Source organism: Cebidichthys violaceus, unplaced genomic scaffold, assembly GCF_023349555.1.
Source record: "Cebidichthys violaceus isolate CVI_PGR_0920_01 unplaced genomic scaffold, fCebVio1.0.p SCAF_32, whole genome shotgun sequence".
Lineage (NCBI taxonomy): Eukaryota > Metazoa > Chordata > Actinopteri > Perciformes > Stichaeidae > Cebidichthys > Cebidichthys violaceus.
The window spans coordinates 2,955,907-2,967,912 of NW_027176506.1; the positions used below are offsets into that span (position 1 = coordinate 2,955,907).

Sequence of the window (12,006 nt, forward strand, 5' to 3'; positions counted from 1 at the left end):
ACTGCATTACTTGCACGTTTACGGCATCAAGGTTGAGGCAGTAGCCGTACAGCTGATAACTTTATGAAGTTCTATCATCGATCTTTACTTATCTTGGGACCACTACTTAGAAGGTCTTGAGACCAGAGCTCATAGCGCCTGAGCTAGCTTTGTCATTCACATGCTCCAGTTTTGCTCTTAAAGGTGCAGTGTGTAGGATTTGGTGGCATCTAGTGGTGATACTGCAGATTGGAACCAAGAGGAACTTCTCCCGTGTGCCATGCAGGTAAGGCACAAAAGGCCTTATCTAGGGCCAGTGTTAAAAGCACGATGATTCATATTTACAGGTTATTTATTTATAAGCTAAAAAAACATACCTGGTAATATTATATTACATGTATGCTAATAGGTCCCCCTAGATTCTACACACTGTTCCTTTAAATGATCACATTTATAAATGGCACAAAAGCACATCTTCATGCCCATATTTTTTTTAGCATTTTGTCATAAAAACCCTCCAATTTAAGAAAATGGTGACACCCAGATGTCAGCTTTGGCAAATAGAACCATCATTGTGTCTGCATTTATTCACAGTAACAGTGAAACAACAGCGCCATCATGAGGCCAAACAGAAAAACACGACATTACCCGCTCTCACTTGCATTCAGCCCATTAGCCCGTTAGCTAGCCTGCTAACAGCTGGGAGAGGCTCCGTCGTACATTAAGAACAGAAAAGAGCGATGCAGGAGGAACTAAGAGACTTTTGCTTTTTGGGGTAATTTGGTCAGAGACATATGCAACGCTGAGTACCGTGTAATATGTGTGGTATTTGTTATAAATGTACAATTGGTACAGAGAGGGTGATAAGAAGCTGTAACAGGAGGGTCTTAGGACCCAGGTGAATGTAGGTGAAGGAAGCAGGAAGAGATGGAAGACACGCCACACAAACAGCTGTTCACCGCTCGCTGGCCGGTTCTTGTGTTAAAAATGTCTGTTTAATAATAATTATTAACGCGCGATAAAATCATTTTCGCCGTTAATTAATTAATGTGTTAACGCGGAAAAAAAATACCATGATATACCGTGAAACCGACAGAATCTTACAAAATACTGTGAAACACATTTTTGGTCATACCGCCCAGCACTAGGGTAAGTGTTAAACACTCCAATACAGCAAACGTCTGAACACGACTTTGAATGACTTCGTCAAAAATTTGGTGCGATGACCCAGATTCTAATACATTCAAAATAGACACACCGGAGACATGCTATTCCAAATTACAATAAGAGGAAACCCAACTGTTGTTGCTCTGTGTTGCTGGCGGTGAAACTTTTGTCCCGAAGAAGTTGACGCTTTCCAGATTTGGAAATTGGAAATGGAGAAAAGACGAATGTAGAAAATGGCCTCTGAGAGAGGCAGCCTTAGTGTTTGATATGTGCACATATGGAGTTCCATTGACTCAGTCGTGACCTTTTCACCCTCTTGCAGAAATAATAAACAAGGCAGGGGCATTGTGTCAAATTTGTACAAATAAACAACATGGATAATGTAACTGTATGGAACATAGAACTCGGGGTGACTGTGGATAAGTGGTGAAAGGGCCGCCTTTCAATCAGAGGGTTGGCGGTTCAGTTCCCGGCTCATGTCAATGTGTCCTTGAGCAAGACACTTAACCCCAAAAAGTCTCCCGTAGCTGCGTCTACGGTGTGTAGGTAGATACTGAATTGTAAGTCGCTTTGGATAAAAGCGTCTGCTAAATGACTGTAATGTAACTTAAAAGCTAAGAAGGGATTGGAGGAGAGTTTGGTATAATATTTCACTAACTTGATCATTTTATGTAATTGTAATCATCAGTTGCTCAATCATAGATTTTATTTAAATATGAATACATCATTTAAATTGAATCCAAGCCCTGTATGTTCATGAAATCAGAATGTGTAAGCACATTGTGGGAATGTCTGGGGGTTAACACCTTCTGGATACCGGTAACAACAGCCATATCAGATGTATGTACGACATGATGCGTGGCGAGGTGTCCGTTATCAGGAACATGGTCCTTCGACATATGGACGACGTGGAGCACAGAACCGTCCAACGAGCACCTCAAAGGACATTATGTCACTGGCCAAAGGAAAAAAATGAAGACCATTCATTTTTATTTTCACGAGTTTTGCAACAAAGATGTAAAGTGTTTCCCTGCTAACCCTGCGGGTTACAATCCTTACCATTCTATAAGGTTCTTATGCAGTGGAAACGTTGTTCACTGCTCCAGTAAATAGAACAGACCTTAGATTGGACTTAGATATTTCTAGTCCGCTCAGCTCACAGAGCCCTTTGGCTTAGCTATATATATATATAATATAATATTCTCTCTGACAAATGAGGGGCCGTGTGTTCTGTCGGGCCCAGCCTGAGGTAGTGAGCTGAACAGTGAATGTGATTAGAGACCCAGAGGAAGTGACTTATCTCAGCTCGTGTGTTCAGAGCAGAGCCACTGAAGGACGACGCTCAGTGTTGGAAATTAGATATTACAATTGGTTGTTTTTTGTCTAATGTATCCAGCGCATTAATTTTGAACAGTAAACAGGCAGTTGAACCAGAACTACTTTGTAGGTTTCTATTAATGGGAATTAATGGTACCGTTCATTCATTTAGTAGGCGTCAAATGAAAAATGAAATAGGATTTTACCAGCACGCCGAAGTATGCTCAAGGAATGATGCTATACAATTTATCATCCATGACGTACGGAGACACTGTCTTCCCCGCTGGGCTAGCAATAACACATCATGATGACCTGAAATGATATTAGTAAGGAGTTAGCGTTCCGAGACATGAACGACAAATCAGCAAACGATTCAGTTCAGCGGCTCTGGAATGAAAGAAGCTCTGCGGTGGCTTTACAGTAATGGGCCACTCATCTGGCAGTGGTTTTCCTTTTTCCATCTGACTTTTCCTGTTTTTATGTCCCTTATGTTTATTTACACTTGTTATGTATGTACATATACGTTATATACATATTGGCCTGTTAGCGGCTGACAGCACAGGTCACTGGTAGAGTTGTTGACCAAAATGTTTTTTCCTGACATCAGAGTCGACCTCCTCGTATTCACACTGAACTACAAAAACCAGCAGCGGGCGGTGCTGGTCTACTCTACGCTGAGCTTTTTTTTTCTGGCTCTAACAGCCTGAAAAATATTCTACTTGGGTAAAAAAAAATGCAGCGTTCATCGCTGTCACATTTTACCCAACCGCCCAATCACAGTGGAGGAGGGGACGGGAACAAATACCACATAATCCACATTCCACTCCTCGAACCAGGCGCCGTCCAACTTCAGCTCTTTAATCAAACGATCTAAGTCAGGCGCACGAACAGGCCATCACGTCTGTCACTTGATGGCCTGTTCGTGCGCCTTTCTGCCACACGGTGTGTGTGTGTGTGTGTGTGTGTGTGTGTGTGTGTGTGTGTGTGTGTGTGTGTGTGCTGTAAGGATTGTGCTGAGAAGAGGCGAGGTTTCACTCAGTAACACCACTAAACAGTGGACAGTGTTTCTGTAGTTCAAAGAACTCCAACAGACTAACACATCTTCCACCTAACTGACTGCATGATGCCAATTGTACAATAGTTAAACATTACTCATATCACATCAATAATTTAAAAGATAAGATTTAAAGGGATTTGTGTAATAGGCCTACAAAAATGAGCGATCTTTCCCTGAAGTGCTGCTGGTTCTGGGGTGTTGCATTTCAAACCCGATGCCTGCACTACACCAGAGAAGCATCACTTGACGTCAAATAAGATTCACACTATATCAAATTCTCACTCTAAGAAATACATAAAAAGATAATGTACCACAACCCATACCAAGTCCATATGGGTTTGTGTTATTTTCAAAACATGTCTCCTTCAAACGAGTTTCTCGCAAGAAACATGGTTACAATTTAACATATCACGTTAACGTTATAACTAACCTTCACTAAAAGTCTCATTTGTACTGAATGGAGCATGAACCCACCATAATGTAAATGAAGATCGACTGTTACCTCCTTGATGCTGATCACCTGCTCGCATTTGTTACTGAATATTGGCTCATTACGATCTGCAGAAAAACCTCATTTCACAATTTGGCGGTTGAACTGTGCATGGGGTCCGTACAGGCTGAATGCACATGTTAGAGACCCTCACCCTGTATTTACAGAGAAAGCCCAAATAAATGGACTTCATAGCGCCTCTCTAGTCACACGGATGGAGCAACCTTTGGGAGCAGTTTCGGGTTCAGTGTCTTACCCAAGTATACTTAGACGTGGATCAAACTGCTGATCTTCCATTAAAGGACAACCCGCTCTAACTCTGAGCCACGACCGCCTCATACAAACATAACACACCAGCCATCGAACTCACTGGGAAACTAAACGAGCCAGTATACCAAGCAACCACTCAACTGAGCCGAGCAACTCAAATTGTCATTAACATTATTATTATTATCATCACATCATAGCTAGGGCTAGCATAACATGGACCCAACTAATCGATGATGACATCTGTTGCCAATTCTTTTTAGAATCAATTTCAATCAATCCGTTGTTGCAGCCATAAACACCACCGTATTTCTGGTATCTTGATGTGTTTCAGTTTGTCTTTTTCAGTTTCGCCCTTCCCTTCTCCCTGCGTAGTAGTTCATCTGAGGACATCTTGGTTGTGTACACCTTTGTTACCTTTATCTGTCAGGGACCATGAACAGAAAACATGGAATCACAGACAGCATTTAGTACTGAGGAATTCAATCAAGATTCAGCAGGATCGGCTTGGAACCTGTTATTTATTGGCCACCAGGCAGGAAGGACAAGACGTGGAAGAGACGGATCTAGACGTCTGCTGCCACTTCTTCCTTGTTGGTTTCACTGCCGTTAAGACATAACGCTACCAGCTGATGATAACTACTCATTATTTCATCATTCATCAGGCTCAGCTGGATTACTCATACATGATTTAATTTGATCAAGGATATATGTAAAAGGAGGTGAAATTATGTGTTTCAATATGAGTAAAATATGATAATGATAATAACAAGCTTTACATCCTACTTGGCCAACAGGTGTTTGAAGTTGGTGAGGCTCTGACCACAGTTATTGAGATCAAAAAAGTCAATTTGGCACCAAAGACAAGCTTTAGAAAAGTGACACGAGTAATATTATTGAATTCAAAACCAAAGTCGAATACCTCGTAGTAAAGTAAACATACGTTGCACATCTAACATGGCAGAAATTATGAAGAACACATTCATCGACCTGAACTACCATTCAGGTCGACCGTACCGCTTCTAACACATCCCAAAGGTTAGCCAAGTGTCACTGTTGGCCAGCACCTCTGTGGTACCTTTTATTTTAGCAAACCGAGATAAGGCCGAGTCATTTTCTTTTGCAATGCATTGAATTGCATTTTCCTAGTTAATATTTTTTTCCATTTTCCATTTTTTCAAGGGCAAAAGGAAGATTAATTGGCAGAAATGGAATATAATATTGATAACTATAAATGATGCAGTTTTGTGACCTGAAACTAAGAATCGTTACGTTTTATTTAGCTTACAAAGAGCGATTTATATCTTCATTGGGAGCCGGTCCTCTTCTCGGAGTTCACCAAGTTGCACTGCCATGTTTCTACAGTAGCCCAGAAGGGACAAACTTAACCCTGGCTCTAAAGAGAGACGTTCCCTGAAGGTGGGGACTGAGACTCAGTATTAAATCACTAAAGACCAGAGTATTAATAATCAGCCACAACGTTACTGCTGCCTGTTATTACTTTAGAATGGTTAGTGTCATTTATTATCACGCTGCAGCATCTCTTCTGCTCTCTGTGTCAGGGCTCCAACTACACTCACATAGACACACAAACACACAAACACACAGACACAAACACACAAGCACACAGACACACAAACACACAGACACACAGACACACAAACACACAAACACACAGACACAAACACACAGACGCACAAACACACAGACACAGAGACACATAGACACAGACACAAACACAGAGACACAAACACACAGACACATAGACACAAACACAGAGACACAAACACACAGACACAAACACACAAACACAGAGACACAAACACACAGACACACAGACACACACAGACACACAGACACACAAACACACAGACGCACAAACACACAGACACACAGACACACAAACACACAGACACACACAAACACACAGACACACAAACACACAGACACAAACACACAGACACACAAACACACAGACACAAACACACAGACACACAGACACACAAACACAGAGACACAAACACACAAACACAGACACACAAACACACAAACACACAAACACAGAGACACAAACACACACAAACACAGACACACAAACACAGAGACACAAACACACAAACACAGACACACAAACACACAAACACACAAACACAGAGACACAGACAGAGAGACACAGACAGAGAGACACAAACACAGACACACAAACACAGAGACACAAACACAGAGACACAAACACTGAGACACTAACACAGAGACACAAACACAGAGACACAAACACACAAACACAGAGACACAGACAGAGAGACACAAACACAGAGACACAGACAGAGAGACACAAACACACAAATACAGACACACAAACACAGACACACAAACACAGAGACACAGACAGAGAGACACAAACACAGAGACACAAACAGAGAGACACAGAGACACAAACAGAGAGACACAAACACACAAACACAGAGACACAAACACAGAGACACAAACACACAGACACAAACACACAAACACAGAGACACAAACACACAAACACAGAGACACATAGACACAAACACACAGACACAAACACAGAGACACATAGACACAAACACACAGACACATAGACACAAACACAGAGACACAAACACACAGACACATAGACACAAACACAGAGACACAAACACAGAGACACAAACACAGAGACACACAAACACAGAGACACAAACACAGAGACACAAACACATAGACACAAACACAGAGACACAGACACATAGACACAAACACAGAGACACAAACACATAGACACAAACACAGAGACACAAACACAGAGACACAAACACATAGACACAAACACAGAGACACAAACACATAGACACAAACACAGAGACACAGAGACACACTGAGTGAAGTCAGCAGCAGAGAGGTGGAGACCCTGAAGTGAACCAGGTGAAGTGAAGATTACTGCAGTTTGGCTCGTTACTAAACAAAAGAGAAACCTAATAGACTCTGCTCTGTCCTCAGTCTCTCCTCCACCATGTTCACTCTCACAGAACACCAGCTCAGCTAACAGCACATTGTTACCAACAAGCTCAAAGAACAGTTGTCTGTCTCACTGCTTGTCTTAGTTTGTTTTTGTTAACTTCTCTGCTGGCTGAGACAAAGCAGCCAGGACAGAGAGAGGACAGAGGGCAGGAGGACAGGAGGACAGAGGACAGGAGGACAGAGGACAAGAGGACAGAAGGAGAGTGGGCAGGAAGACAGAGGGCAGGAGGACAGAGGACAGGAGGACAGAGGGCAGGAGGACAGAGGACAAGAGGACAGAAGGAGAGTGGGCAGGAAGACAGAGGGCAGGAGAAGAGGACAGGAGGACAAGAGGACAGAAGGACAGTGGGCAGGAAGACAGAGGGCAGGAGAAGAGGACAGGAGGACAAGAGGACAGAAGGAGAGTGGGCAGGAAGACAGAGGGCAGGAGGACAGAGGACAGGAGGACAGAGGGCAGGAGGACAGAGGACAAGAGGACAGAAGGAGAGTGGGCAGGAAGACAGAAGAAAGGAAGACAGAGGAAAGAAGGACAGGAGGACAGAATGACATAAACTTAACTCAGAAATGTTGTTTACTTTATCGACATGTTACATTTGTTTCCAGTGAGATATGAATGACTTCATATTGTGACTTTGCTGTTGTAAACATTACTGGTGAAACAATATTTATTTATATTTAAAATATAAATAAACTCTAATCCTGTTCTGAATATATTTGTCTTTAAAAGCAATTATTTAGTCATGAAAGAGAAGGGATTATCAATAAGAGTAGCTCTTAGTAATACAGTCAGACATCCATCTGAAGGCCACCGTAGTTCTCTTAAATCTCACACACTGTTCCTTCAATGGCAACCCAGATGATGTTCAGTTCCTTTCTCAGCCAGGTCCTGGTATCACTGTAGCCTTTGACCTTTTCATGTTGCTAGGCTTGAAATTGAAGCTGAATATGAATATCCTTCCCTTCAATTTGTCTGGTCCAAGAAAACCGGCACCTTTCCTTGCTTTCTGGCTGCTTCCATCCAGACTCAAACTGGCAACCTGGCAAGTGACCGTGTCGACCGGTGACCTTCAGCCGAATGCGTCCCGGTTGTTAAAAGTCACCAGTTAACACGTTAACCACTGTTTAAATGTTGCTGTGAAACAGACGTGATCCTGTCGGGAGTCCATAGAACCCGAGTCTGCTGTTATTCGATTATATGATGATTGTGACACGTGAACATGCAACAAGCAGACACTTTGACGATGGTAGCGGCATGTTTAGAGCTCGCTGACTCCGCTGGATGGCTGGGGCAAAGCACCACTTCAGTTGCCAACGTGTGCATGTATATTTGTGATGACTTTGGCTGTAAAAGGGTCTAGATTAGGATGAAAAAAAACCCACATGAAATGATAATTAAGAAATGAAAAGGTGGAGCGGGAAAAGTCCAGTTTTAATTTTAATTTTAATAATTGCCGTTAGGGTGGATGATGCCAGTGCCAGGCAAATTCCTGCTTTAGCTGCAGCAGCAATGACATCAACAGTCACTGAATGAAGAGTAGGAGGAGAGAGAGCTGTAGCAAGAAGAGGAAATCGCTAGCAGCAGCACTGCCAACGCTGTCTCTCTATAGCGGCTGAGAGCGGCGTCCTCTCACAGCCACCTGCTGGCTCTGACTGAGTTTACCTGTGCTGTAAATCCCGTGACTTTATCTCTAGTTGTGGTGTTGTTGGTGTTCCTCCACCGTACATCCTGTTGACGTTCAGGAGGGTAATGCATCAACAGTTGTGTTACATTTGTTCAACTCCGCCTCAGTGGGCTGCTTTAGTTGAGCTCACTATATATATATATCAGGGCTGCTCCATTACTTTGACTTTGGTCAAAATTGAGCTCATTATAATTCAACACAACTATTCACTGACTTTGGAAAGATTGCGCATGAACTGTTGGAAAGAATCTATTTAACAGTGGATTTTCTTGAACGTCAAATTATTTCTTCAAATAAAGAGGTCTTGACTCGAGCTGAACTACATTTTAAAGTGGAATGCATCAAACCAGTGCACTTTGATCTAGTAAACAATTCATCATAAACACAGTGGTTATGTAGATATGAATGTTGGGCAAAATAGTGCCACCCCAAAAAAAACATGGTAAACGAGACGGGCTCTTGTGTTTTAAGACAGGTTTGGGTGGGTTGCTGACAGAACTGCAGACCCCTGACGCCCTGAGGACCAGGTCCGGGGGACGAGCCACGCACCGCTGTGAAGGAGAGGGGTGCGCTCGATTTATAACACGAGAGACGTAGCTAAACGTGACACGTTTATCTTATCTTGTTTTCATCATTATTGGAAGCCGTAACTGACAGTAAAATGTGATTATCAACCAACACCGGTCGCCATCTTGACTCAACCACCCACCACAGCACCACCACCGGCGGGTCAGTCATCACTAAGTTCTGCTTCGCAGCCAAAACACTGTTCAAATCCACAGATCTACAGGGAATCCCTCAGTACGTCCACCAAGATGCCCTGTCCCACCCTCAAGGCTGCTAGCGGGGACAGGGGGGGTTGTTGCAGCCTACGTTGAGTCCAGATTGTTAACGAGCAAAAGACACCTGGCGAAAAGGAAGAAGTCTCGTTGCTGCTCAAACGAGAACGACAGATGTTGCGTCATTGAGAAACGCTGACGTCATCGTGTTTGCTAATAACACGCAGCTCGATGCGGCTGATCGGCTACAGTCTCCCCGCAGGCCCGCACCGTGTGCACACAAAGAGCCGGAACACCCACATCATCAGCCCGGTCTTTGCCGTCTCCTCCGCCTCGTCTGAGCGGAGCAGAATGCGGTGTGGATGCTGCTGCTGCTGCTGCCATACACCCAACACCCCCGTCATCCATCTAAAGCACAGACATGCTACACACACACACACACACACACACACACACACACACACACACACACACACACACATCCTCTGCACCCATGGACGCATCCTCCTCGTCCGGCCCTTTTTTTTCCTCCTTCCCTCGCAGCATCCCTTACCTCTCGGATGAAAATTCACGCGTTAATCCATGATCAGCACGATGTTATTGCTGCCTCTCGATCGCGTTTCTCCCCGACGTTGCTGGCACGCAGAGAGCGAAATAAACAATTATTAGAAGGCAGCCCAGCCCGTTAGATCCTACAGGGAGGCGAAAGATGCGCCAACCGAGCCCATACATACAAGAACAGCATCCAGGTCCAAAATCAGAACGAGTCCAGCTTAGAGAGAACCGATGCACAGCCTCCTCTGCTAAACGGCGCAAATCGAAGCAAAAAATATCCTCTCTGTTGTGTTTTCGATCGCCTATTCCTCCTCCACAACAGAGTGGCCCTCTCTTTTCTCGTAATGTCTCCTTCCTCCACACACATACGCACGCACGCACGCACGCACACACACGCAGGCAGGCAGGCACGCACGCAGAGCGGAGTAGCTCTGTCTCATTTAAAGAGATAGGATGGGGCAGCTGGAGCAGAGCGGTGCTCAGAGCCGCTCTGTCTGCTTCTTATGTAACCTCTGATTGTTCTGCAGCCCAGCAGACACACTCGCAGCATACATGAACCACAGCTACCTGCTTAACCTGTGGGTGTGTGTGTGTGTGTGTGGGGGGGGGGGGGGGGGGGGGGGGGGGTAAACTAACAATGGGCCCCTATTCTGAACAAGATGTGGCTGAGAGTCTGCGTGTGACTAGGTTGATTTAAATAAATACAAATGAAATGCATGAATTAACAAAATCAATTTAAAATGAATGAAGCCAATGACTGTAATGCATTTTAGAGACATGACAATTGTAGCCCAATAAATCAGTGGGGCCAATGTATCGGTCAGGATTAGCTTCCTGAAGATATATCAGTATTAGCATGTATGTCAGACAATAAATATCAAGAAATAATAGTTATGAGGAGAGAAACGTCAAAGATATTTTTGAAGGAAATGTTAAAACACAGTGTAGTACACTGTGTACACTTGCATAGTGTGTGAATTTTGACAGTGTAATGTTGTCCCAAATTGAACACGGTTGTTGAAATGACAACCGCAACATTTAACTGCTTCTTCGTTATCTTGATGGCAAATTGCAACCAGACAGAGAATTACTGCCAACATTTCAGCGTGATTGTGAAGCGCGGTTATGTGAGACACAGCTGAGAAAGAGCCTTGTAAACAGCTGGCTGCACAAATTAAATGAGAGTGGTTAAGGTAACGCGTGGGAATTGTTGAGAAACGGTTAGCGCTGTAACGCGTGATTAGCGCTGTAACGCGTGGTTAGCGCTGTAACGCGTGGTCAACATTGTGAAATGATTGCTGTTAACATAACATATATACATATACACATGTGTACATAATAACGACTGGCGGTGCATGTGTGCAGTGGGACGAGAGGAAGTGGACTCTGTGTTTACATTGTGATGCTTGGTCCTCAAACACCATCAAAGTTGATAGACAATGTTTTCCTCATGTTGAATTTTTAATGTTAATATGTTGGCCATATTATCTACCCAGAGCAGTGTTTTTGTTGCTGCTGTTCACATTCCATATTATGCTAATTAAAAAAAATGCACCACAAAAAAGGAGATTCCCCGATTAAGTTTTTGCCGGCATTACTGATTGCCAATTGTCGATGAGCCATATCGGCCAATACGTGTAGTTTTTGTTTTGTAATAGCAGCTATTTTTTCATTGCATTGTGAAAAGGT

General features: G+C 43.5%; 1 protein-coding gene across 1 annotated transcript in view; it reads right to left on the reverse strand.

The window, feature by feature from the left end:
• Nucleotides 1–10,684, reverse strand: part of fbxl16 (F-box and leucine-rich repeat protein 16) — a 36,027-nt gene extending 25,343 nt beyond the window's left edge. Inside the window, exon 1 of the mRNA XM_068724807.1 lies at nt 10,316–10,684. The gene's annotated coding sequence lies outside the window, so the exon portion shown is untranslated. The remainder of the gene's footprint in view (nt 1–10,315) is intronic.
• Nucleotides 10,685–12,006: the final 1,322 nt, after the last annotated feature.